This window comes from Tympanuchus pallidicinctus, unplaced genomic scaffold (genome assembly GCF_026119805.1).
Source record: "Tympanuchus pallidicinctus isolate F22 unplaced genomic scaffold, pur_lepc_1.0 scaffold3, whole genome shotgun sequence".
NCBI lineage: Eukaryota > Metazoa > Chordata > Aves > Galliformes > Phasianidae > Tympanuchus > Tympanuchus pallidicinctus.
Window position 1 is genome coordinate 45,293,756 of NW_026294747.1, and position 27,567 is coordinate 45,321,322.

The window sequence follows — 27,567 nt, forward strand, 5'->3', positions numbered from 1 at the left end:
GGGGGCACCCACAGCTTCTCTGGGCAACCTGTTGCAGTGTCTCATATCCTTCATGGTAAGAATTTAACTGATGAACTGTTTTTTAATTACAAAAGATAATGGCAACAAGCATGTGCAGACTTCCTTTGTGCAAAATTGTTTCTGTAGAAGGTGTTCTGTTATGATTGCTGCTCATATTAATGCCATGTGTTATTCCCTGAAGGTATTATAAGGACAAGGCTTTCATGTAAGCTATTCCCTTCTTGCTGTGCATGGATTTTACTTAACTATTGCAAATAAAATATATTTACTCTTATTGTTCTTGAACAGATGTGCTTTAGAGTTTGTTTTTAAGCTGTATCCCTCCTCTCTGAAGTATTGCATTTCTTTCTAGTGCCAAGGTTGCAGCCGAAAGGTGTCTCCGATGAAGATGTGACTGTGCAACTGGCAAGCTGCTCATGAAGAGAGTTTTAAATGAAACAGGTCAGTGATATTTACATAATTCTGTTCTTCTGACTTAGGGGGCTTTTTTTCTTAATTGTGAGATAGTACGGAGTTCAGTTTCTTAAGTTATTTACAGAAAATCTTTTCTAAAGTTTTCCTGAAGTTGGCAAGAGCAAAGCTGGATCCAAGTGTTCTTTAAGCTTGAACAAAATGTTATGTGGAATACGTTGTCTGGTTTTCTGATAACGTTAGAGGTATCTAAGGCTTTTTTAAAATTTTGAAATATTTAAAGCCCACTTGCAAACCAGTTGCTGATTTTTTCTCTAGGTTTTAACATATCTCTGTGCATCTCACCTCCGTTAGAGCAACTAGATCTAGTCTGAGCTGCATGTGTAGATCAACAGGATGGCTTGAGGATGTTGCAATGCTAATAGATTGCAAATACCTGTGAATATCTCAGTGTTTTAAGGAAGCTTTCTGGGCTGGCATTTTGCTGCCAGGAGATGCAGACTCAAGCATAGTTGAAAAGATGCGTGGTTTCTACTTCAGATGCCTTAGTGCCTTTTTTAATCAATGTAGCCATGCAACAAAAGTGGCACTGAAAACATGCATGGTAGAATGATGTGAATGCTGTATTACATTCCTGCTGTTTTCATCCTATTTGTTTTCAATAGTAGGAAAAAAAAATTGCATGTACTTCATGTCCCGTATTAGAACTAGGTCTGACAGATTCCCATGGGAGTTAGTATCAGGCCTATATGTGTGTGAGGACAAACCATGTTTTAGACCCATTGGAGTTAGTGGAATTGAGATAAGATGTATGTGTGTGCATATATATACATATTTTAACCTTGCTTTAAAGTCTCTGGCATAAAAAATGTTAGTTTCAAGAAAATGAGAATTTAATCGGCTTATTGATTAATGCCTTGCAAGTGAAATTTCTTTCTCTTGGTGTTCTTTTTCAGGAGTACATTATTACTATTACTCTCATTTATAACCAGATCAATTTTAAGTGTTTAAAGAAAGATGTATGTTTATACTTAAGAACTAATAAACAACAAACAAATCCAAAACATGAGATAAGGCTCTGCCTTCTGGATTCTGCTGGGCTCCCAAGTGTCTAGTGCCAGCATGTATAACTGCAGGATCCTACTTTCTGATCAAAACGAGCATAACACAGAACATTGCCCTCAAATAAGAGTGCTATTCCCCTGTAGCAGTACCTTATAGGAATTAATCTGCTAGGCTCTCTTCTCACCCCATCAGCTCTTTCTTCTCCCTCTAACGGATGAAGTTCAGAAGAGCTGATCCTAAATAGCAGTTGCAAATACAAATGGTTAGGCTTTTTTGTGAGTGTGTGTGTGTGTGTGTCTTCCTTTTTTCCAGAAACTTCTCCGCACAAAGTCAAAACTGAGGCCAAATTCTCTATGTAAAAAGCAGCTATCCAAAGTCTTGGGCCACTGCTTATCTTGCTTCCAGGCCAAGCCATTTTTTGCTATTGAATTATTTACTTAGGATGAGAGTCATCTATAATTATCACAGAAGCATTAGAATCCAACAGGACTTTGAATACATATTTAAAATGTTTACTAGTGTGTGAGCATATTCATTTAATGCCTTGAGAGACTTAGCTTTTCATTACAACTCCACATGAGGTTTACCCTCACTGGTTTTAACTTTCCAGACTGTAAGATGCTTGTCTCGGCTTTTTATTCTGTCTGTTCTTTTGTTTTGTGCTTCAGGACTTGGCAATGAGATGTGAGATTCCCTTATGTGCACATACTGTGTGTAGTGTTTCAGGTTCTAATTTACACAAGAGACCATGGACTTTCCACGAAAGACTATGATTTGACGTATGCAATGGCATTGTGTGATGTTTGTTGTTAGCTTTTACCCTGTTTCTTTTCTCATTTGTGTGGATTGTACCTTACTATGCATGAAAAGCATTTAATAGCATTGTGCTGGATGTCTTGCTCATTAAATCCCTTTCGTAATTGCCGCACCCCTGTTGCAGTCAAAGCTAAACTGCACTAACATTTCCTTGTAGCTGTTAGATTTTGAAAAGCTTACTTTAAATAATTTTTTTTTTTCATTTGTTTTCAGCATTTTGAGCCTTTTTTTTTTTTTTTTTTTTTTTTTTTTTTTGTGGATTACTTCTCAGAATGAAAGACAATGAAATATTTAGTAAGCTTGCTGGAAAAACTCTGGAGGCAGGATTTATTAATAGAGAAAATTCATTATTGATGCTGTTCTCAATTGGTGGGCAGTTTTATTCCTGCTTACTTTTATTTTTTTTATTTTGAAGATGGCTTAGCTGGTGGCTACTCACTGTGAAAAATCGTTCCCTGTCTCCTGAGCTGACAGGTGACTTCATCCTATGTGTTTGAAAGCTGAACCTCATGACTTGTGCCTATCAACTCAGTCCCACTTACATCAGCTAAGGCAAACAGTTTTGTGTTCCGGCTTTTCACGTGTTTCTCCCAAGGTTACTTCAGACTGTTCAAAACTGACTTCTCTTTTGATGGCTGCTCTCTTTGTACCAAAGCTGCACAGATGTATTTCCATCACCTCTGCCCTGACAATGACTTCTATTTCTCCCAATACTGTGGTCTGTGGTCCAGCACTTCCATTGCTCCATGACAAGGCTGCAGCTGGGGATTCTGGGGTGGAAGTAGACATTTTCTTCTATTTCTCTAGTGATAGAGTTCCACGTACATACGTTGCTTGGATTTCTAGGTGTTTCTGCATTATGCCTTCTGAATCATTTCCAAGGGTTTTCTAAGCTACTAATCTTAACTTCACATTCTTAACACACACCTAAAGCATATGTGGCTGAAGTGATTGTTTTAGCAGTGAAGTGATACAAACCCAGTACTCTGTGATGGTTAGGAGCACAAAGTGCTGCTTTTAAATCTATTTCTCTGGGCTGTGTGGCTCAGGGCATCACACCATGATGTCACAGGGATTAAGATATTCATATGGGACATTCTAGTTTTTGATAAATAACAGTCCTTAAATGTACTGGTTTTCTATTCTTTGCCACCACTGACTATCCTATGTGTTTGATCTTGTTATTTGTAAATACTACAAGTAAATTCCATATGAAAAACTCAATACTCTGAATTTTAAGTGCTTTAAATCAGTGTTCTCAAAACCCCTCCCTCCCAGCGCTCTTTCCAGAATGCAGTCTGAGCAGTCTACTTCTTCATACTCTGCAGAAGGGCAGGGGAGCAAGTGCAGATTTGAAATCTACCTATATCTTCTGGAAAATTGAAGCAGCACAGCATATATACTATTACAGTGTCCCAACTCTCTTTTTTTTGCTTCTTCCTGTCCCTCTCTTTAATAATCAATGCTTCTTCATCCCAGCAAGGAGCACAGGACCCCTTTAGAAAACCTAGAAATCACATCCTTTTGGGCTCTGAGATGTACTCTAATGAAATTTCCTCCTTAGCCCAGACTTTTCCATCCTGGGTGAGTTGGTATTATGTACCTGACAACTACAGACATTAAGACACAACCCACTGAGCAGAGAGATTGGAGTTCTGGTGCAGATAGCTATTGTGCCTTGCTGTCCAGCTTGGTGTGGGAAATTACTTGTTAAAACAAGTTGTTCTCATATGCACCTGAATGGATAATGGATTTTAAGCAAAACTACAGTTGACCTGTTTGAGAAAGCACTTGTTGTACTAGTGGAACTTGTATTCTAGGTCCTTAATTTGTACTAATGTTTGCTAACTTTAAATCATTACACCTCTGAAAATCTTATGGCTGATTCAACTCTGGAGGTCACTGCCCTCCTCCTATGCTTTGGGAAGGGAATGAACCATCCCTTAGTAATTTCTTCTGAAATTGTAAAAGACCAAAATCTATTTCTCATTAAATTCTAGATCTGCTCTGACCTATTTTCTCATTTTATATTTAATAAGAAGTTTATAGAAAATAGACCTTTTCAGCTGTAGTAACCATACTGGTATAATGTTTTAGCCTTCCCATGAAATGCTGCTGCTCCTCATTTGGTAGTGGCTCTTGCTGCAGCAAGTCTCATTCCCTGTGCAAACAAATAGCTCTGAAAATATTTTCATACCAAATGTGCACAAAATTATAAAGAGTTTAGTTAAATTCACAATAAGACGTTCCTGCAGCGTTTCTGGACATAACTCATTGGCAAGCTTAGCTGGCACTTGGAGCCCAGAGAGCTCCTTCCACCCACGTCTGTGCTTCAGCTGGAGCACCGAGGAGCCGGCACCGTATAGCGGCTATCTCTGCTTGTTGAGCTGACATGAGGCAAGCTATTATCATATAAATGAGATAAGGTCTCCGACAACTGCGGGTTGAAAGTAAAACTGAACCAGATTGCTCATGGCTGGAAATTTTAAGTGTACCTTTCTGTCTTGAATTTTTTTTCTTTAAAGTCTGTATACTTTTTCATTCTATGCATTAGCCTACTCTCTAACCGATATAAAGAGCCCCTATGCTTTCCATTAGGCTAGCAGTTGTGAATCCATTTTTAAGGCTAGGACTTTACTGGTGCGTTTTGTTTTCCCCATGTTGGCTATTATGAAATCGGGATGCAAAAGTAATAAAACTGAGAATAAATTTGCTTTGAAGAAAACATGGATGTCGATCAATGTTACAATACAGCACAATTTCTTCATTTAATTTTTAGAGAGTTTAGGAGGCTCTCCTGGGGCTGAACTCCTCCTTTGGGGATTAAGAGCTAACCTGTGTTCTTCTGGTGAATGATCATGTACTTATCTAATCATCTTTGTGGCCTTGTTGGTCATGTAGAATCAGTTTATGTATATAGTTGGCTGATCTTTTTTTCCATAGCCCAGCATTTCCCTTAGAATTAGACAAGTGTTTATGAGAGTGTCTTGGGCTTCCAGGCTTTGTAGCAGAGGGAGTGAGAAGGAAGTGGTGGTGTTATGTATTGCCTTAGATATCTCACCTTGGTTCAACTGTATGTGTTTAGTTTCAAGTAATGGCTGCAGCTATTGTTAATATTAGTTGCATATTTAAGGGAGAAAAAAAATTCTGATAGTAATTAGTAAGTTATGGAATATTATTCTGAATAGAATAATATATAGAAGAATATCCCAGAAACTCCTTTTCCTGCCTCACTCAAACCTGTAATAAATACGTGGAATAACACATATGTGATGTATCAAAGGGCCGTGGTGTGTTGCATCTATTGGCTCTGCATTACTAAGTATAATTGGCTCTGAGGGTCCTTCTGGAGGCCACTGCTGTTTTATCAGACAAGTGTCTGGGTCTTTAACTTAGCTACTGAAAGTTTTTCCTTTCATTACTTCAAGTGTGAATTTTTTCTACATAGTGTCTCCTTGGGTGGTTTTGAAGACCTCTGCACATTAGTATACTAAAGCTAGAAATGAGTTTATAACCCTTTGATTAAACCAAATGGATAATATAAAACCACAGTGAGAAAAGTTTTTATGCTACATACATAACAACTCCATGCACAGATTTGCCTTTAATATATAAATAACTAAATTAAAGCTCAACTTGAATGCCACTAAATTCTTGGGATATAATAAAAACTCTTACAAAATATTGCCTCCTTTAAGTAGTATCTTTCTTCATTTACTGTGCTACAGTCCAGTATTTCTGTTTATGCTTGCTACTATTTCACAGTGTCCTTCACTTCAATTTGCCCTCAGCAAGGGAGTTGCTGAAGGGCTGATTTTCCTTTTTTCTTTTTTCCTTTTTTTTTTTTTTTTTTTTTTTTTTTGGTGACTTGGCAGAATGGCTAGAGAAATATCAAGCCCAAAGAGAAATGAAAAAGCTACACTTTGATTATCTACGTTCCCTACAGTATTATGAACTTTAATATAAGTTTTTAAACTTGAAGAAGAAATTTTTGGAAGGTGGATCAGATACTTCAAAGAAAACTGGCTCCATCTAAAGAATAAGGAATCTGTTCATCTGGAACACAGTGTATCCTCTTGGATATACGGATATCCAGGCATGTGAGTCATCCTATAGATGTGTTGCTGTCCAGAGGATACTGAAGCGCAGAGAGAGAGAACATCTGATGGCTTAAGAAGAAACATCAAAAAATAAAGGCAGAGTGAGTGAATAACGAATGTTAAGATTAATATTTCAGCAACTTATTTAAAGCTATCTAGTTGCAGTGCTTGAAGCATTAAATTTGCTTGGGTGACCAGTGTGGAAAATCAGTTTATTTAAAACGTTTTGCAATCTTGGAGAACTCAAAGTTTTTGGCCAGCCTAATTCATTATTGCATATATTGCACAGAAAAAGTATAAATCCTATGCATAGCAAAAATTGATGGAGAAGTAGGAAATCTTGGACCTGAAAAGTGTGAAGAACATTTAAGGAGATGGAATCTGTACTTTCTGTTGTCGTGACAGTTCTTTCTTTGCAAATAGGAATACATTGGAAATTTCATCATAAGATTTCTAAGGTCATTCAGACCATATTTTTTGCACTGACTAAAGTTAATGTGCAAGGCAAAAGTTAAACCATCAACCCACAGGAAGCCAAAAGTAGCTCAGTGATTCCAGTCTGTTATTGATAAATGTCAAAGTGTACATCATGACTTCTGAAATGGAGGAAGAGTGCTAATGCCCCCTGCATGGAGTTGCCTGCTGTGGGTTCTCAGCTGGAAGAGAATAGACTTGTGAAGGCATCGTCATATAAGCCTTTAGGTTGGACAAGATAAACTATCAAGTCCAGCCCTAAACTAGTTTGCCCCAGGTCCAGTACAAATTGCTCTCCCATCTTCCTTGTTCCCATTGTGAGAGGACCTGGGAGGGGCAATCCTTGAAATGCAGCCTTATCTAAATTCTTCGAAGGGTTTATTTATGTTTCAGAGAGGACTGGAGCATAGAACTCTGATATATTTGTTAAACACGGAAACAACTTCTCGATATTGCTACAAACTGATTCTTAATGATGAACCAAAAGGAATTAGTCTCCATCTTATTAGTTATCATGCAATGGCAAGCTTTTACATTTCCAGCCTCCAGGCTGTTTTGCATATGCATAGAACACTATGGTTTTTGTGATGTCGCAACAGAAGACCTTGGGTTTTAATGATTCCCTCTCCTTTTCTCTTCCACCCCTCTGGATGATAGAATAAAGCTTTTCTGATTGCAGCTAAATAGAACAGCATCCCCAAAGGCAGGCTAACAGATAGCTAAAGCTGAAGTATATAACTGATGCAGGGTTTTATATCCTCTGGAAAAAACTTTTGCCTTGCGAAAGTTTAACATTAAGCTATTTGCAGTGTGTACACTAGAGGCTTAAGTTTGATTGCTAGGTATCAGAGCTGAAAAGTAATAGAGGAAAAAAATCCATATTGTATTATTGAAGACCATGAATGTATCTGATGTTAAGGAATCTTCAGTGCAGCAGAGGATGTGTGCTGTAAGCCTTTAGATAACTCTATTTTAATTCCTTCCTGGTGTAAACAATACAGTGAATTCTGTCACAGACGTGGCTTTGAGCTCACTTGAATGTTTTCCTTCTACCTTCCTTGTTGGCATCTTTGTAGTATGAAAGGGGACATGGAAAGGAAAGAAAAAAAATGTTTGCTGCGAATGGAAGCATTGGTAACTCTCTATAAGCACTGAGTTCAGCAAGGAGAGGTTAAGAAACCTCTGCCTGTACAAATACCTCTGCAGCAGGCAGCAGATGCTTTTCTAGTGTTGCTGAGTTGGTGCCTGGAGGCCCACGTCAGCTCCAAGCTGCATGGGAGGACTCTGGTGGCAGCAGGCAGAGCCCTGATGCATTCCGCCATGACAGCTGCCTCCTTCATGTTGCAAGATCTTACCCTGCTGGGAAATGGTGCAGGCAGCTGAAAACAAATCCTTCACAGATTGGCATCAAGTTAGAGTATTTGTCAGCCAGGCTCTGTATTTATGGCAAGTTTGCTTGAGGAAAGCTTGAAATATTCACTGCCTTAGTAGTAATGTGCCATAATGAGGTGTTTTCAGGTTTTCCAATCAGCACACATGTTGCTCTGTTGACCAGATGTCCCTTTGAAACTATCTCATCTGAATTATACCTCCTTACTGTCAGCACTCACTTTTTCTGAACGTCTTAAATACAGCCCTAGAGTCATATTCAACCTTTAAATCCTGAACAGAGTGTAGTTATTATTCACCTTACAGTTAATTCTCTGACAGAATTTCTGCAGGGTATGAATTTTTTTTGAGTCTTCCTTATGGAGTTCTTCAAAGCTTACGAATAATCTTTATTTCTTTCTGCACTGGGGAACTTTGTTTCACAAACTTGTTAAGGTCTGACTGCGGAACAAATCATTAGTAGCGTAGATACTGAGCTACTAAGTCTTTGTAGCCTAATTAAAAGCAAGCTCCAACTGGAGCCTGTTTAGGTCAAATACCCTGTGTGATCTCACAGCAAAAACAACTGCTTCATTAGCAAATGACTGGAGAGTCACACTAAGCAGGACTTGTTTCAGTGCCACAGTAGATGAGATTGTCCCATCTTTGATCAGCCGACATAAAGTCAGCATGGGGATTGCTGTTGGGATGAGTTGGTATGTGGGTGATTTTTCCATCTCTCCACCAAACTAATGTGCAGAATATTGCAAGGGCATGCATCTGGGGGGTCAGATCAGCAAATAAGCCTTTCTCACACTGAAGCTATCTTATCGTTTCTTTTCACTGTGTGCTTAATGCCTTTTGTTAGAATAAAACTCGTAATTCCATTAGTATTTAGATTGTGCTAGTACCCAATTCTGAACACTTCAAAACACTTGACACTTCAAAAGTATTTAAGAGTTCTGAAATATTCATAAAGCTTCCTTTCTTGCCTTTAGCCATCTTTTTATCTAATTTGTACTCCTTGGTGTAATGATGCAAAGACTTGGGACAGTGTATAAGTCCGGAATAGAGGTTTTTACTGTTCCTCTGATGTGTTTGCCGCTTGCAGAAACTGCATCCTCAATTAAGACAACAGCAAAATTGTTGAATGTGATAGGTCTGGTACAGTCTTGGCATCTACAAAGAGTTGTATGTTGCCTCTTGAATTGAGCCATGTATCCCCATTGGTGCCTCTTACGCAATCTCTGCTCTCAGTTGAAGACTCCAGGTTTAGAACACAAAACAAACAGGCAAAAATAAATAATCATAACCAACAAAATAAAACCAAACTCACAATGCAAAGAGGTTGCGAAAATGCCTGAACATACCATCCTAAATGTTTGTTTCACACTTGTGCTAATTGAGATTTCTTCTCTGGTAGGTCATTGGTATAAAAGGGTTAAAGTTTGCAGGGAAAAGTGATGGCAAAAATAAAAGTAAAGTTATCTATGTGTACAGATATACGGTTTCTAAGGTTTTACACAGCCAGTTCACCTCAGATTTTCTATAAGTATATTCCTTTCAACCATTTACATAGTACCTATGGCATTGGACTTTTGACCCTAGTTTGTGTAGTTCATTATGTACTCTGAAAACTTTCTGTGGTATCTGCATTCATTTCAATGTTTCAAGAGGGTTAAAAATCCAGGGTAATGTTTTTTTTTCCTTGTCTATTAAGTTCTTTGTTTTAATAAAAGGAGGTTTAAGTGACAACCTTGATAAAATGACAAGAGTTATGTAAGAGGTAGCAAGGCTAGGCTTTTATGAGTACTAAATGGAATCTATAGCAGGGTACAAGCACATACTACTTATGCTTACAGTAGAATTAAATCTGAACAAAATGCACTGGAATTAAATAACATAAAAGTAATGAAATGATGTTCATTCCAAAAATTCTCCAAATATATTTGATGTTTATACTGTAATGTTGTATTTTGACAAATAAGAAAAAGCTTAGAGGATATCTAGATCATGAAAGACTACTTAAAAAATACTAGGCAACTGCAACTTTATGTATCAATAAATACTTAGGCTTTTAAGAGACTTTAAAAGGTATTGTTGGCTATGAAATCATCAGTTGCTGTCTAGAAGAACAATATTTGCAGCACTTATTCAGTAAAATGTGTAGCATAAAACCCTCAGAGTAATAAACAACATAATAAAAACTGTCAGTGGCTTAATTGTTTAAAAGGTGCCTTCGAGCCTGAAACCAAGACCACATAGTTAGAATAATGACTTAAGATGTTATAAATTTATGTTCAGTTATTTGCCTGGCTGTGGATGTTTTCTTCATGACCTGTGGCCTGTCTGTTTGTAGCTCTGCATGCTGGTGTGGATATGCAGCTGCATCTCTGCTCTGCAAAGCAGATCCTTGCTTACAAACTGCATGCACACTTCTCGCTTTACTCTTGTGGATAATTAGCCATATCAGCTCCAGCTAAAGCACTCGTGATTTATCTATTTTATTTTACACGTGTGATGGGTGAAGTCAGTGCTTGCAGCTCTGCTGATAAATGGGACCTTGTTAAATAATGATATCTCAGCTGGATCCCAAAGCAGGGATGATATTTCCTCTCCATTTCCCACTGCAAAATACTTGAAGTGCCATATTACACCAGGGAAAAATGTTTTTGGTGGTTCTGGATAAGGATTTGTTTTCCTATTGAAATAACACTTATTCATGTAGAATATCTTCTTACTCAGGTTCAGCTAGCTATTAGTCCCCTTTCCATGTAGCTCTCTGCCTAAATATTTGTTTTACCAGAACAAAATGAACTAAAGCAAGTCTACATCCTACATTTTAGGACCCTCTTCTGAAGGAGGAGTCTTTTCCCTGGTGCCATGCACAGATGGGCTGCACTCAGGGCACTTACTGTAACTGAGGGCTGGTAGATGCCAGTCCTGATTTGGTCTGGGTGCAAGCTAAGGGGTTAATCCTTTCACGTTTTTGTATGTGTGTCTCACTGTCACTTGAGGTTGCCAAGCTGATGCCAGCATGCATAAGAGATTGCCACCCAGCAAGTCTCAACAGGCTAAAACTCAGTGTGACCTGAGTGACAGACTAACATTCAGTTCAGTGTGAATATATGAAGGGTAAGATGAAACTGGTAGACCTAGTTTTTAACTATCTAGATGAAAGGATTCTGGAATAGTGTTATATTTTTGGAATGCAAGTGTTGTATTTTATTCTACTTATCTACACTGTTGCTTCTTATCAGCACTGTTGGAGGGAGGATGTGGCTGACAAGTTAAATTATTTATGTATGAAAGTGGAGTTTCTTGATTCAGAGCTCTGCCTGGCCAGTGTTTGAGACGGCCCAACTGCCAGCTAAATCCTATCCTTCACTGCTGCCAGACATGTCCCAGAGAAAGGATTAGATGTATCTGAGGGATGTGAACAGAGAAATATGTGAACTTGTAGGGCATCCTGCTCTAAATTAAGTTGTAGTAATTGGTTTAGTTTTTTTATTTTTTTTTAATTGTTCTTTTCTGCAAGCCATGGGAAAGATCAGTCAGTAGGGAACTACAGTGTGTTCTTCTGAACGCTTGCCTTTTTCCTCAAATGTTCAAACTAAGGACCCCGTTCAATCATCTGTAGGTCCTTCACACACTTCACTGTCCCTGGATGCTACCATTGTCATTGTCTGACTTTAGAATTTTCCGTCCATCCACCGCTGTCTGCATCCCTCCACCTGTTAGTGAAGTGACACAGCGCAGATCTGAAAATGTGATAGACTAATGATATGTCTTTGTATACTTGAAGGATGTAGGTTTATTATTTTGAAAGGGTCTTTGTCAGGATTGTTGAGTTGATGTGCACAAAAAACAGAGGTAGTGAGTCCAGAATATTATTTCCGATGTAACCCACCTCCTATAGCATTTTCTGCCCAAATAATGAGATATTTGAGCCTTCAGTTCAGATATTAGCTTTTGGTCAAAAACGCTTATGGGTCTCCCTTGTGTTATTCCAGAATACTAATAGAATATGGAGTACAAGAGAAAGAAAAAGCATTAGCCTTTACTTGATTCTCTGTATCTTCACTACTGTTTAACACTTACCCAGCATTGGATCAGCCCTTGCTTAGGGCCCTTCCACTTCAGCGACCTTGTAGCACGATGCCTCGTGCAATGGAAATGTCTGGGCAATTGGCACTGAGCCAGCGTGCTTCCTCACCAGAGCTGTCGTGATCCTATCTGTTTATGTATTGCTATGGGGACACCACTTATTTTTCTTTGGATATGTATCTGAGCAATACGTGGTGTAAGCAGGTGTAGCTTCAGATGGTTGATATTTAAACTGATTATAAAGCTTTCATTTTCCCTGTTCGGCAATCTAAAGCATTATTTATAATTCTATTATAAAAGCTCCTGGCAAAAACTGTCTAGGATTGTGGCTTCAAAACCTAGAGACTAAACAATTACTTCAGGAAAGATTTCAGTGTGCCATCTGACACGCTGCAAATTGCCCAGCGTATATAATCCTACTAATGGAAGTGGAGAGATGAGGTCCTTTTATGCTCAGAATCAACAAACGCTGCAGACTAAATCTTGCTTATCTCGAACAGCGAACTAAATAGCAATGAGAACTGAATCTGACGGTTGGCTCCCTGACTCACCAAGTAAACACAAATAATGCCACATACTCTGAAATTGCCAGTGAAATCCTGCTGCTGCCTTTCATCAAAGAATCACTAAAATCTAGTTGTTTCCTTTCCACAAACCCAGGCCTGCTTGCATTTTTTTTTTTTCATGCTAAATTTTTGTTTGTGCTTCAGTATTAGCAACAGTATTCCATTTGCCCAATTCATATAAATGCTTCCACTTCTGTTTTCAATCTCTACGTAAAAGAGACTCTTCTCTGTCATGAGCTCTGTTACTTTTCAGGAAATAATATTCAAATATTCCTTTGAGAAATTATGTATTACAAAAAAATACTAATGAGGTCCCAATGTCAGACCTTCAGAATTTAAGAAACAAAAACTATCGAGGCCCAATGCAGTCTCTGTTAAGCACAACTGTGCGCTTTTGCTGCTATCAAGTTTTCATTTAATTTTGCACTAAGAAAAAAAAGAACTTTGTTTTTCTCATTTAATAAGGGTTTTTGTGTATTACTTACAGATTTTGAAATTATCAATTTCTTATTTTGTAATTGTATGATTATTTTCCATTTTTGCTAAGGGAGTTATGGTTAGAAATGCAAAGTTGCCTGTGGACAAGCCTCAGAATGAAATGGCACACATTGCTGCTTGGAGACTGAAAAGAATCAGTGAGAGATGGAGATTATGACTTCTGCCTCCAACAGGCATGGGCACTGATGTTCTCACCCTGTCTTATCAGCTATGTTCTCATTTCCTTGGCCTGAGCTTTTCATCCTCTTTCAGTCACTGATCCCAAATCTGCCTCCCTTCTATACCAATCCAGAGCTTCTAAAGCATTTTTAGGGAGATTTTTTTATGCTGTGTCCCCCTGACTTCACACAATTTCTGGTGTTAGTGTTTTGTAATTGATATTTACAGGTGTCAGAAGTCAAAATGAATGTTTGGACTCATTCTCTATTTAGTGCTGTTGTCATCTTCTAGGAAGTAAGCACTTGCAGAAGTTAAACTGAGCTACTTTTACCATTTCTACTTTAAAATCAAAGTAAAACAAAAACAATATGGGTGGTACACTTGGTTCTTATCTTAGATGTTTGATAAGGCAGATGGTGTCTCTCTCACTAGGGAACATACAGATAATCATGGTTTGGGTTCAAAAGAACCTCCAGAAGTCGTCCACTCTAATCCTCTGTGCAAAGTAGATCTGTCTAGAACAGGTTGCTCGAGGTTGTGCCCGGTCATGATCCTGCATGCATTAAAGCCTGTGGATTGCTCCAGAATCTCTTGGACACTCCAGATTTTCTGAAGAGTTATCTGCTCTCCTCTGTTTTGGTGGGGTGTAACAGTTTGCCTTAATGGGTTTAGTGAAGATACAGGGGGACAGACAAATGCAGGAAAAGCTATACTGCAATTTGCTTTTGGAGGAAAAAAAAAACAAATAAATCCTAAATAAATGAAAAAAAGCCTCGTTTCCATCCCCACTTTTGTTTTTGTGTGTATATGTTTTTGGTTTGTTTTTTTTTTTTTTTGGTAGGTGATGTGTGTTTTAAAGTGCTGAGCTTGTAGAATGTGGAAGTGAACTCAATAGGTCACAAATAATTGCCAAGGAATTTCATACCCTTCTCAGAAAACTTCCCTGTGAGCTGCTACTGCACACCACACACCGTGGGTATTTATTCTGAAGAGAACCCACAGTGTTTCTAATGCCTTTTGTTGCATGTGCTGTGCATCTCCCGTCGTGTGATGTAATGCAACATGGCATGTGGTGTTATAAATAGAACGATGAGATCTTGCAAAAACCTGCCTAGCAGGCAAATACAATCTCTTTTTTTTTTTTTTCTTCTTTTTTTTCCTTTTTTCCTGCAAGGTGTGCTTTCTTCTCTTGCACCTTCCTTCTCTGGTTCCTGATGAGTGGCTGGGTTAGAATAGCTTTTCCTCCCAAATTCCTTTTATTTTTCAGCAGCACTGCAAAGCATTCATGAGGGCAGTGTCTTCTGTTAGCTCCTGTCTCTCCTATCATCTGTGTCCATGCATTTCTAATTTGCTCAGTGCTACGGGCAAGATGTTAATTTTAGTAACCTTGTGTAATTACTCTGAAGTCAGTGGAGTTAATGCTTGTGTACAACACTTCTCCAATCAGAATCTGGCTTTATGTTGTCTCAGTGTATTGAATGTAACAAAACCAAACCTTCCAGTAAATTCAGTCCTTAACCTCTGTGGCTTTTGCAGCAATGCCACTGGTGGAATAATATTAAGACCATGTTTTAAAATAGACTATAGCATCAGAGTTACCGACGTGGCTACGTTTGAGCAGTTCCCTGGGCTTTCTGGCAGTGATACTGCTCTGCAATTTCATGGTCCCCAGCTTGTTCTGTTCTCTCTGCAAGAGTGCTGTGTTACTATATTTATACTCAACAGTTAAGAATACTGCTTCACCAGCATTTTTGTCTAGAACTGTTTGGGTTTCCAGGCAAGCTTCTTCTCTGAGTCCCGAACCAAGAATAGTGCCTTCTAGCTGTATCTTGTATGAGTTGAAGGCAATATATCAATTGCCTGCTGATAGGCGTTAGTCTAAAACATCAGCTGTAAAGCTGGATTAATTGGAACTCTCTCTTGTATTTGTCTACTGAAAAAAAAATAAATATGTATAACTAAAGTATTTTATAGGGGAGAGGCTGTGCCATACTTCACTTTGTTCCTGAAGTGTGAAGAGGAACAGTCAAATGTAACCAAAAAATAGTAGGCTTATTTAAACCTTCCAACTGTTAGTGAGTCAATACAGAAGAAAACATTAACCAGGGAAAATGTTAGCACATGAACGCTGCATTGAGTTGAAACTCCACACATTGTGTTTGGCTCAGTAATTTAAGCAAAACAAAACAGATTCTGCCTGAAGCAACACAGCCCTTGTTAGATTTCACAACTCATGAAACATTTGCAATGCTATAGTGTTACAAATTAAAAGCATGTTTATATGCATGATTAGATGCATATCAAGGAATAGTAAAATCTTTTTTTCTTTACTCTTTATCTTTCAGTTATGCTGAAAATGATCTTTTATTAAACCTTATCTTCTGTTGTGTCATTTTTTCCTTAAGTTTTGAGTATTCCACATCCCCATTTAGATCTGCTGCACATGTCATTTTCTTTTTGTCTTCTTTAAGTGTTGTTCTTTGCACCAGGATTTCTTCTCTCTTAATTTGTTCTCATCCACTTGCAAGAATTTATTTTTATCCGTAGTAGAGAAAAGTAGTTTGACAAAGTAATGAAAACAAATGCTGCTCTTTCTTCTATTGGAGAATATTTCTCTTCTAAACTAGTGTGCTTCTACATACAGACCCTGTGCTCCTCATCAGACACACATGAATATACTATGGGCTGCAATTCAAAACATAGAAATTCAGGACTTTTTAGCTGCTAAGTAGGAAGTAAGATAAGTTCACGGCTCTCCACTGCTTCCTGAGGAGCAGAACAAAGTGTTACAATGCTTGAACTCTTTGGTCTCTAATTTTCTTTCTTGGAAACCAAAGTATCTGATAAAAAATAACCATAAGAAAGTGCAGTTGCTTATAAAACCTACGTAAGAGCTCTTAATTGCTGACATCTTGTCTCAAGAATATCCATATTCTTGATGGATAAACATAAAGAGGTGACTAAATAATCTAAGTACGTGCTTAGGGCATTCTTGTACATTAAATGTTTAGTTGAATTATATATTTGCCACTACATTAAAGACTGTGCTCAGCAATACAATGAAATCTGAAGCTAAGCATGGCTTTAATAATCTCCTGGGGTTAAGGAATGACTTGTAGTAAATTGAATAAGTTTTCTAAAACTACCTAAAGTTTTGTTCTGGTAATTGTCTTGTAATAGGACATACAGAACAACAGAAACTCTTACTGGAGTGATGAGGAGAACCTGAACTCCTTACTTCTGACCTAATCCACTGGTGGAAAGTGCCTGAGATGTCTTAAGGTATCTCCAGGTTTTCCAGTGCTATTATCTCTGCTACTAATTGCCTGTAATCATGCAGTAAGCTGGTACTGCAAAGAAAATATGCATCTGCAGTTAGTACCATGTTTTTGTGTCAGTCAACTATCCTGTAAAACATTGTTTAAGGCAATGAAACAGCTTTTTACATCTTTTATCAAATCTGATGTTTTTATAGGTTTGCTTTTCCACTATACTCATGAGAGATTCCCGCATACTGAAAATACAAGCACAGACTTGCTTTTCTGGGGCAGCGGGAGAGTGGTTATTCCTTATGCTACATTTGTTCACATCTCATATCATCTGGCTGGCTGTAGTGTGAGCTTACTGTGAAGTGTCTCCATGACCCCTCTGAGAGTACTAAAGAGCTGGAATTGGAGAGTGCTAAAGAAAGGAATTACCTGAAAATCAAATGACAGTGATGACATGGGACAATGCAAACTTGAGTAATCCATTCCCAGACTTCTATGTTGGCAGAGACTCTCCAATACATAGATTTTCCTGGAGGCAAAGCAACTAAGTAGTGATAGAAAGTAAGCTAAGGAACTCAAGGCTGCTGATGTGCAGTGGCTATTTCATGGTTTTACTTCTGAGCTGCTGAAACAGTCAGAAGTTGTTGTTGTTGTTGTTGTTATTGTTATTATTATTATTATTATTGCAAAGAAAAGCATTATGGAAAGTGGAGTACAAGACTATATAGAAGAGCAGTCTCCTGCCAAATGCTGGCAGTAAATCATTGACTTCTTGTTTCTAGACAGAATCTTTGGCAGCCTTAGAGCTGCTGCAGGGGAATGGGATGTGCTTTGGTCACACAGTGGCAAAAGTGATGGTAACTGCAGCAGGAACTCTGCATATTTGTGTTTTAGTGAGCCAGTTTGACAGGCTGGTTTCCTCTGTCTTTGTGGCAAATGCCTATGGCGCAGTTGTGCCATAGTTGTTTTGCTTTTTTTTTTCTTTTCATTTTTTCCCCATCCTAATAATAGAGCTCATAAAAGAAATAATAATAGTAATAAATCCATGCTTAATAAGACTATGATCAAATGAAAAACGTTAAGGGACATGTTCCATACCTCATAGCAGCGTATATGGTCAGCATCTTTTAAAGTAAGTGATGAACCAGAAACTTCTCCATTTATTAAGCCTCAGAGCACATCACAGCTGCGCATTGATTTTTTTTCCTCTTGAAGCTTGTTTGAATTTGTGTCCATTTCTTTCCCAATTGCGTTTCAGGTTAATGATTTTACACCTGAACTCAGCATGTAGTAGACTTTTCTTCACCATGCTTGTCTTGAATACTGGAACAGATGAAATGTCAGGCCAGCAGTGTTCAAAGTTATTCTGATGTCAGACTAACTTTTCTATCATGATTGTTAAGTTCAGCTGAACTAAATACAAATTACCTTCTTTTATTTTTTGTATTCTCTTGAACTTTTCAAGCTTGTTACTAAATAAAGAGTCAGTTTATCATCCTATAGATTTCTACCGGAAATAATTATCTTCTCTCACCTCTGAGAATCAATGCAATAAACTATTCTTGAGATCTATCCTACCAAAATAGGTGTTTAAAAATGTTCTCTGAATGAGTAATTTTTTTCTGTGTTATCTGAAGGGAGAAATAGATTTACATTCCAGAAACAATTGCTATCTGCTAAAATTGGCCACTTTCACAAAAGCCAATTAATTTTTTTCCTGTTTTCCCAGTAAGAGTTCAATCTTGATATGGAAACTATCTTGAATCAGAGTGATACAGGGTCAAACTTATCAGAATATATTTTCTGGTCATTCATCATTGTGCTGTGTGGGTCTTGACTTCATTGTCCCTTGCTTCCCCTCACTAGGAACGTGTCATGCTTGCTTATTTTCTTTTTGATTATTATTATGTTACTATTTCCTTTTGCTATAGCTTTCACACCAAATTTGAGTGCAAGTTCTTTAATCTTCTCATCTTTTCCTCTCAGAGTAGGTTTTTCCCATGTCTGAAATCTCCTCTTATGCCTGGCTGTGATGTTTTGAGATACTGGGATTTTGGTGGAAATCAGGGGATTATGGTTTTCATTTGATCAAAAAGCCAGTAAACTTCGTGGAGGATCTGTATCAGATTTGCCTCATTAGTAATGGTCAGCAGAATAGTTAATCTGAATAACAATGTTTGATCCTGGTAAAAAAATGGTCTGGTTCTTGTGCTCATCACCGGAGTTGCTGGGACTGGGTCTCCCTTGTTTTCAAGAAAGGGAGAATGCACTGTGTGGTAAGTAAATGTAGTTTATGTTTATTCAAAGGGAGACCATATTACCTTAATGGAAAGCTCATTTTGTGTCAATAAACCTGGTCATTATAAATAACTTTGAAAAGCATGGTTAAATGCTTGGAATCACAGAACGGTGCAACAGAAGTTTAAATAGCTTCTTTGTCTCTTATATGTAAGAAAAGACTAACTTCAAGCCTTTCTCGTGTAAGAAGGAAGAGTGTATAAACAGTAGGGAAGAACATAGTACTCCTATGTTCTTAAGCTCTTTATAAACCCAGCAGAGAAAAAATGAAGCATTAACTTCAAGGACACAGTGGGCTGGGGGTAGCTGGGGGTAAAGCCATAAAAATAGCTGTCATGAGAGATACTTTATCAACAAAGCAATGAAGTCTGCTGCTCCCGTGTTTGTAACTGTGTACTTTTTGACAGATGAAACCTTTTGCAATAAATAAATGAAGTGCATACACATCCATAAATATAAATGCCAGATAATTTGTGTGTGGCAAAATAGAAGTGTTTTTTAGTCAACCTTTTCTGTTTTCAGTAAATATTTGCCTCCTGAAATGTTTGCCATGACATTTAATAATTTAAAGCTATTATAACTATGCTGAGCTTACTCTCCAAAAAGCCAAGGTAGACTTAATAAAACCAGGCAGAGAATAGATAAATGATACAAATGAATTCCTGTTTGAAGTACAGCCTGTGCCAGGAAAAGAGTAGAGCGTTCTTCTAGAGTCTTTATTTCTGCTTCATTAACTGCTGAGAGAGTAGCTTTCATATGTGCAAGCCAGGGATTTTCTTCTAGATATCTCAAGTAAAAATTGTAGGGCTCTTTTGTGCTTCAATTGTGTTTAAGGCATACATGTTAAATGTGGTCAGATGCTGTTTTACATACTTCACTCTGAAAGTAATGCCTCCTATTTTTTCAACGGAAACTACAACATATACAAAGAGCACAGTAGCACTATTTGATAGAGTGAATTCTCAGCTACAAAATGCTATTTTTCAACATAGTCACCACTATGCATTTTCACCAGCAGTGAACATGCTGTGCTCATAGAAATCTGTGCCAATGGAGGTGACCCACCATTTTACAGTTGCTATGGTGGTGTCATTGCTATGAAAATGTTGTCCACACAGTCCATCTTTCATCAACCCAAACAGGTGGAAGTCAGAAAGCACAAATCCGGACAATGCAGTGAGTGGAGTAGGACAATACAGCCAAGATTGGCAATATGCTCCATGATCTTCAAACTAGCATGGGGCATGGCTCTGTCATGTCACAAGAGAAAGTTTCTCTTCTCTTGAAGAGGGCAGCACTGACTTCTGTGGAGAGGGCAATATACCAATTGGACTTAATAAATTGTTTTTGTAAAATACTTCACCCAGTTTTTTTATTTAATTGTCCTTAGTATTCTTCTAACATGTGTGGACACGTGGAATTCAGCTGGCAGAATACAATTGCTCTAATATTTTTTCTACTTTTAATATATACACCACTTCTGTGAAGAAAGTGGTGAATCTGGCTAAATTTAAGTGACTAAAAAGATCTGTGTGTGTACTGTCTTATTATAGACAGAAGTTTAGGGAGCAGTCTAGAGAATTGTGTTGAATTTGAAGTTTAGGGAATTCTGGGAAAATTTAATTTAAAAAATCTTCTTCTGTAAGGTGGAATTATTAAATGATAGCTCTTCTAGTCTCCAGTTATTAAATTAATTTTTGCAGGCTCCAGTGTATGGTGAAATAAACCATGTGAATATTAGGAAATAAATTACTGATCTGTTCACAGTATCTCCCTCTTCCAAAATCCTGGAATACTGTGCTTGCACATCTTTGATTACTATGTGATTTATCACTTATTCTTTCAGATAGTAAAAAAAAACATATACACAGACACACTCATGAAAGTAAGTAAAACCACTACATAAATCCAAAAAAGATAATATCTACCTGAATGAACTTGCTTACAGAAGTAACTAAGGACAGAAACTATCAGTTATTAGCCAGGAAGCACTCACTTCTGAAGTGCAAACATAGACTAACAAATATGGTAATATTTGCTCTATGAAGCATTCTTTTATTGTTAACTTATGAAGTTCTGAAGAATTGGTTCTTTTGTGTCTTAGCTGTTATCTCCTGTACTACATATTATCTGTGCCATAGGTGCTCAACCTTTGGCTTGCATGGGCCACACTGAGTGAAGAGGAATTTTCTTGGGCTGTGTATACATAGGTTACTTTGAAATTAATGCTTCCTGTGTCTTTAAATTCCACACCTTTTCTTCATTTGCACTTCCATGTCAGACAGCATTCTGTCAGATGGTCTCTCTGCTGACATCTGTCACAAGGCAACAAAATGGAATGGAATGGTGTTGGGAAGGTTCAACCTCCACTACCATACCACCAACATCTGTCTCTGATGTTGCAGGCCAATAATAAAATAGGAGTCATTGCTTTTGGAACAGAACTCACAAAATATGTAAAATAGATCGTGTTTGTAAGTAACAAAATTTATTTTGAAATATTAAATATTTTTATTGAGACAAAAAAAAAAGAAGTAGCAAAAGGATGAAGGTAGTGGGATGTGACCATATTTCTGTGCAAGTACAGCATCAGTCTGGATCAATGGAATTAGCTGCAACAACATACCTTCTTTTCTAAGCTGGCATGTAAATTCTTAGCAAAAAGTTTATTATTAGTTGCTTAAATAGAAATTAATTTGTGACTTAACTATGAATTGCAAAGGTAGCATTTGATTGTAACTTGTTCTGTCAAATTAATAGATAGCAATATTCAGTAGTTCATGATAGATTAGTGGCTGTTCATTGTCTATGGTGAATAACAAAGGTTCTGACACCTGCTAAAGACCCACTGATTTATTTCAACTTATGGTTAGCTACACAGGTATTACTCAGTGTACAGAAGTTGGTCTGTGATCCCAGTATTAAGGGATCAATGTCAAGATTAGGGTTGTCCTCTATTTTCATGCTAGCTGTGATGTAACTGTCCTCTCATCAGCAGAACTTGGCTTCTATCACCTCATCCAAATACTTTCACAATTTTTTTCTTTGTCAGTGGTCTTTGAGAGACATCGTTGAGGAAACTGTGTATGTGGAAAATCTCTGGATCACATATGTTTTATAAATCCTCAAACTCACTTCATGAAACTTGGACTTCATTATATATTGAATTTATTATCAAGTTTTGAACGCATGCCAATTACCACTTAAATGTTGATTTCTGAAGTGGTCGTTAAATCTTATATGACCTTTGGGTGGTGAGAACTTCCAAGTATACGATGCTTTCAATATATTCTCTGATTTATCCAGTCTCACAGTCCTAATTTTTTAATTCAGTGCAAAGCTAATATTTGAAGCTTTACTGTAAGGTATGAAGAGTCTGCAAGTCAAAACAAATCAACACCTGTTGAATACACCCAGCTCTTGCTGACAGTTTTGCTGGTGCTGAACTTGTCATATGAATATGAACGTGTGAATTGATATGGTATGCCAGAAATTACTTTTTTTTTTTTTTTTCTTTTGGTTCACAAAGAACATTCCTCTGGGGCTTTCATGCCTGTCTGGTTTCATCAGGTCCAGGGGATATGTAAGTATCTCAGCTGTTATGCCACTTACAACACTAGCTGATTTATACTAGAAGTATAGGTTCTGATACTGGGGATAAGTGATACTCATGATACTTCTGATACTCATGGGATAAGAGCTGAGTGTAAAGCTTAAAAGTATTCACCAAAGGTGGGATTCTAACTTTAAATCTATATTTCAGTGACGTTACAGTAATGAAATTATTAAAAAAATACAGGAACTATAAACTTTCTCTAACCCTGAAATGTTGCAGACTAAAAGTTTGTTTTCAAGGATGTTCAGTAAGATATATATATGTATATGTATATATATATATATATACATATATAAGATAAAACATGAATCTTGAAGGCTTTTTATACATGCATATTTTTTATACATACCTCAAATTCTGAAGTCGCTAAGACTAATTCAATTTTTTATATAGACTTCTAGAGCTATTGTAGACTGAGAAATTTGACTGGTCTTAATGGAGCATATGAAATATTCCTGGGGAAGTTTATCATTCAGTGTTGAGTTTTGGGGAAGCCTACATGATTAGTCTCTAAAAATAAAATGCAATCCATCCTAAATATTTTTCTCTGGCCAAACTCAAGCCTTGCACAATCCCTTATAATGGGGAGTGAGGGGGATTTATTCCAAGGCAAGGACTCCCATTCTTTGCAGCACTGTGGGATCAAAAGCATTGTTGGGGTTGGATAGTGGAGAGGACCAGTGCTTCACAGAATCACCAAAGTTGGAAAAGACCCATGATATCACCCAGTCCACCATTCACCCATCACCGATAGTTCTCACTAAAGCATGTCCCTCAACACAGTGTCCAAATGTTCCTTGAACACCTCCAGGGTCAGTGACTCTACCACCTCCCTCCTCACATCTTGGCCATATTTCAGACTTGGTGTCTAAAGTACTCATGCAGCGATGAGTCTGCACAGCAGCTGTCTGATACCAGGTGGTGGCCAGACGAGATGGAGTGAATCGTGATAGAAGTCAGACATATTGCACACAGGTAGACAAGTAATTGAAAAGTTTTACAATAATCCTTTGTCTGTTTTCAGCTTCTGTTATAAAGCTTCAAATGCTTTTGAAAGGAATTAGAGAAGCTGTGGAGAAAAGTATCAAATTACCAGTACGAGGGATGATTATGTTAATACATTGCTGATCTTCTAAGTGTACCCTGTGGGATATAGATGTTTACAAAACCCTGAGCAAGATTTTTCTCAGCTAGGTACTCATGTACTCAAAAAAAAAAAAAAAAACCCACAAAAAACCAAACCAAATCAAAACAAAAAAACCCAACTTCTCTGAACCAACAATTCTCAGTGCTTGCTAACAGCACCAAAGGGGAAATTTCTGGGGATACTTGATCACTTAAGAGATCTGCATCAATACTTGCTCTCTCAGTCAAAAGTCAGTGAATTTTCCTACCCTCAGAAATAAACAAACGAAAAAACTCCACCAAAGAAACCTAGGCAAGCGCACACACGTGCACACACACACATGCACAAACAAAAGCATTGAAAGAAATTTCCCTATTTCTTCTGGCTTCTTCAGTCCAACTCTTTTTCCTAGTTTCAGATGCATGTATTATAAGCTACACCTTAGCTGATTGCCCAAAGATTTCTGCAGTACACGGGATCAAGCCTTTGCCCATCTGCCTATAGGTGAGATGAGCTGTGTCCTAGCACCACTTGTTTCCCATTCTTGACTATAGTGGAAGCCAAGATGTCCATCATCTTTATCCCTGTTGGAAGAACAAACCCTGATTTGGAAAGCTTAGTTATCTGACCCAGTTAAAGTCGTCCTTGTAGATTGGTACATATCTGTGTTAAAACAATGTCATAGACTAATATTTTGTAAACTTTCCTTCAACTTCTTTTCAATTCTATACATGATCTAAGCCACAGATTCCTTTTTTTGTTATCTTAATACCACAAAGATCTTGTGATGTACTAATAAACAGCTCTAATTCCTGCTAGGCACAAACTTACTTGTTCTGTACTGCTTTAAAGTCACTGCTGGAGGCATGGCAATAAGCAATGGTGTTCATATTGCCACTTTCTTAGATTAAATACCTTCCTTTTTTAGGCAAAAGGCTGCATCCTGAATGCCTGCAGGAACTCTGCCAGTTTTACAAGTGACCCTGAACAGCTGGTGGGGTAGATTTCGGCAGAAGCTCTGCTCTTCTTTTGTGGCTCTGGGCTGGGAATGCTCAGTCCAGATGGAATCTGCAAACCACTCAGATGCCAAGCTCAAATCACCTTTTAGTGTGCACGTGTAAAATAGGAATTCTTTTAGATTTGGAAACTGGAAATTTTTGGCAGCTTTTCCTGGAAACAGAAGAATTCAATACCCCTCCAAAATCATGCTGTTTCTCAAAAGTGAGCAGGGCTTTATTTGAAAAATGAGATATTCTGATTGTGTCACCTTGAAGGAGTGCACTTGTTTTGCTGTGCTTTTTTAAAAAAAAAATGGAAAAAAAAATGCATCAGAACAGCCATATGATTTTCAGGACACTTTCCAAAATTCAGGTCAAGGCAGACACCTATCAGAAGAAGTTCTGATGGCCCTAATAGGTGTACAAAATAGTTTCTGCAGAGGGACATTAAGAGAGATAGGCAGTACAACAAACACTGCTTATACAGTGTTGATAGTGCTTCTGAAGATCCATGGATCATCAGTTGGAACATTTACAGTGAATAAGAGTCATGTTTGTGTCTCTCTGCAAGATGCAAGTTCATATCCAGGAAATGGGGCTTTTACAATGCACATGCACTGCTGGGGACCTTCATGCCCTGCTTAAATGAATAAGCTCTCCCATTGGGGTCTTCCAAACGAATCCTGATCATTTGAAAATGCACAAGCTCTAAATGCATACAGGAATACCCCTAAAAGGACAACCTTTAATAGATCTTGAGGCAGCTGGTATTAGTAAATATTTTATGTGCCTCAATGTACTGATGCAGACCGGATCTTTGCATGCAACGTGGAGCTGGATGTGAAAGCTACTCATGTAATTAGTTGTGTTGTCATCTCGGGTTAGAAAGATGAGCAGTCCTTTGCCATTGTACTGTGGATTGCACCTATGTGTGGTGAGAACCCATTGCAAAGGAGTCATCTTGGACTTGGATTGGGATCTGGGCAGCCAAAGGACACACACTCTGTTGTATGTCTTCTGAGGTGCTTGCTCTCCACAGAAACTACTAGCATAGTAGATCTGTAGCTAATAGATCTGTGACTATGAGGACTCCGCAGTTAGTTGGCCCAACATAAGGGTATTTGTGGGTGGCAGTGATGCTAAGGACAATTTGGAAATGAGATGAAGTTCTTTGGTTAGGCTAGAGTGGGAGATTTCTGAGGATGTTTCTCTGGGAACAAGATAAACACTTGGTCTGAACATTCATCCATTTAGGATTCATTGTAGCTGAAAACTGAGATTTCTGAGCATCTCTGTAGGGACGTGTGCTTACAAATAAGGAATAGGGAGATTTTGTCTCTTAAGTGTCTATTATCCCTTTTCTGCCATAAAAAGTGCTTCATGAAGCAAAATATATGCTATAAATATCTTCTGTGGCTGTATTTCTTACCTCCTATTTTTCGTTTTCACATAAAATTGTACCAGTTCCCTGCACTCAGGGAACAGTGATCTGCCTGAAAATTACTTGGCTGCTCAGAAGAACCAGTCAGACTCTCTGGTGTAGAAATAACACTGATGTCCACGAGAAAAGGGTATGCTCTGCTAATCCATATAATTATCAAATCAAGCTTTTAGCACAAGTAGTAACAACCAAAGCAGAGGTCTGCAAATCCAAGCAGCCACTGACCCATCTGCACTGGTATAGGAACTGCAGGCGTGCCTGGTGATGCTGTGTACTTGGGAGCCCTGCTTCAGTGACTCCCAAGGCTGCTCTTACAAATCTTTGGCATTCAGTCTTGAAGCATATCTTGAGGGCCTCCCTTGCATCCTGTGCAGACAGGATGCTCTCAAATCATTTATTCATTGATTCCTTGCTGCCCTCAATGATTCATTTATTTTTGCTGGAGTTATTTCCTTATTTATTTATTTTTATTAACCTAAAAGCAGATCAGTCTTTATGTATAGTTTGGATGCTTCCAGGGTGGCATTGGCACCTGAGTGTAAACAATCTTGCTTATCCTGGGGGCAGGACTGTGGTATATGTCACCCTGTTAAACAGTCTCCAACAAGACTAGAAATTTTAAAAAGGCAATTGTAACTCGAAGCAAATATCAGCCTAATTATTTGTGATAACATCTGTCGTGTATTTAAGGCAAGCCCCTGGAACAAGACAGAGTTTGATTATTTCCACACCCCCCCCACCCCCCTCTTTTTTTTTCTCCTCCTTTTCTCATACTGTTCTGATATTCTTGAATCAGTGAAGACACTAAAATCCCATGAGAAACATGGAAAGAAAGGTGAAGTTACAATTTCCTGTTATCACTGAGATTTTTCTGTACACTGACTTTTAAAGAGGATTCCCTTAGGCTGATAAAGCTCAGGTTTTGTGGTAAATCTCACCTGGATGGGTTCATCTCCATGCACACACTGAAGCATTGGCTAGAAGTGGTGTTTTTGGAACCTTTTTATAATGAAGAGGAGGCCATGCAGTTTTATTGCCACTACCCAGCGAAGCGTAGTTCCATCAGAGCCTTTTATTGGGAGTTTACAAGTGCAGCGTTACAAATGAGTTTGCTGGCAGGGAGCTGACCCCTTGCTGTGGAAAGGAGAAACTAGTTGTATAATTCAAAACATTGACGTCTGACCTGCTGGGATTTCCACCTGAAAAAAGGCTCTGTCTGAAAAGGGCTTGGATC

At 38.1% G+C, this 27,567-nt stretch overlaps 1 long non-coding RNA gene across 2 annotated transcripts in view; it reads left to right on the top strand.

The window, feature by feature from the left end:
* Nucleotides 1-10,089, top strand: part of LOC128086166 (uncharacterized) — a 34,769-nt gene extending 24,680 nt beyond the window's left edge. Inside the window, exons 3-4 of one of the 2 annotated variants that reach the window (XR_008209272.1) lie at nucleotides 374-462; nucleotides 6,189-10,089. This is a non-coding gene — a long non-coding RNA (uncharacterized LOC128086166). Of the gene's footprint in view, nucleotides 1-373; nucleotides 463-2,728; nucleotides 5,029-6,188 lie in introns of those variants that run through there. The other variant, XR_008209271.1, reaches the window with a different exon arrangement.
* The last annotated feature ends 17,478 nt before the right edge of the window (nucleotides 10,090-27,567 follow it).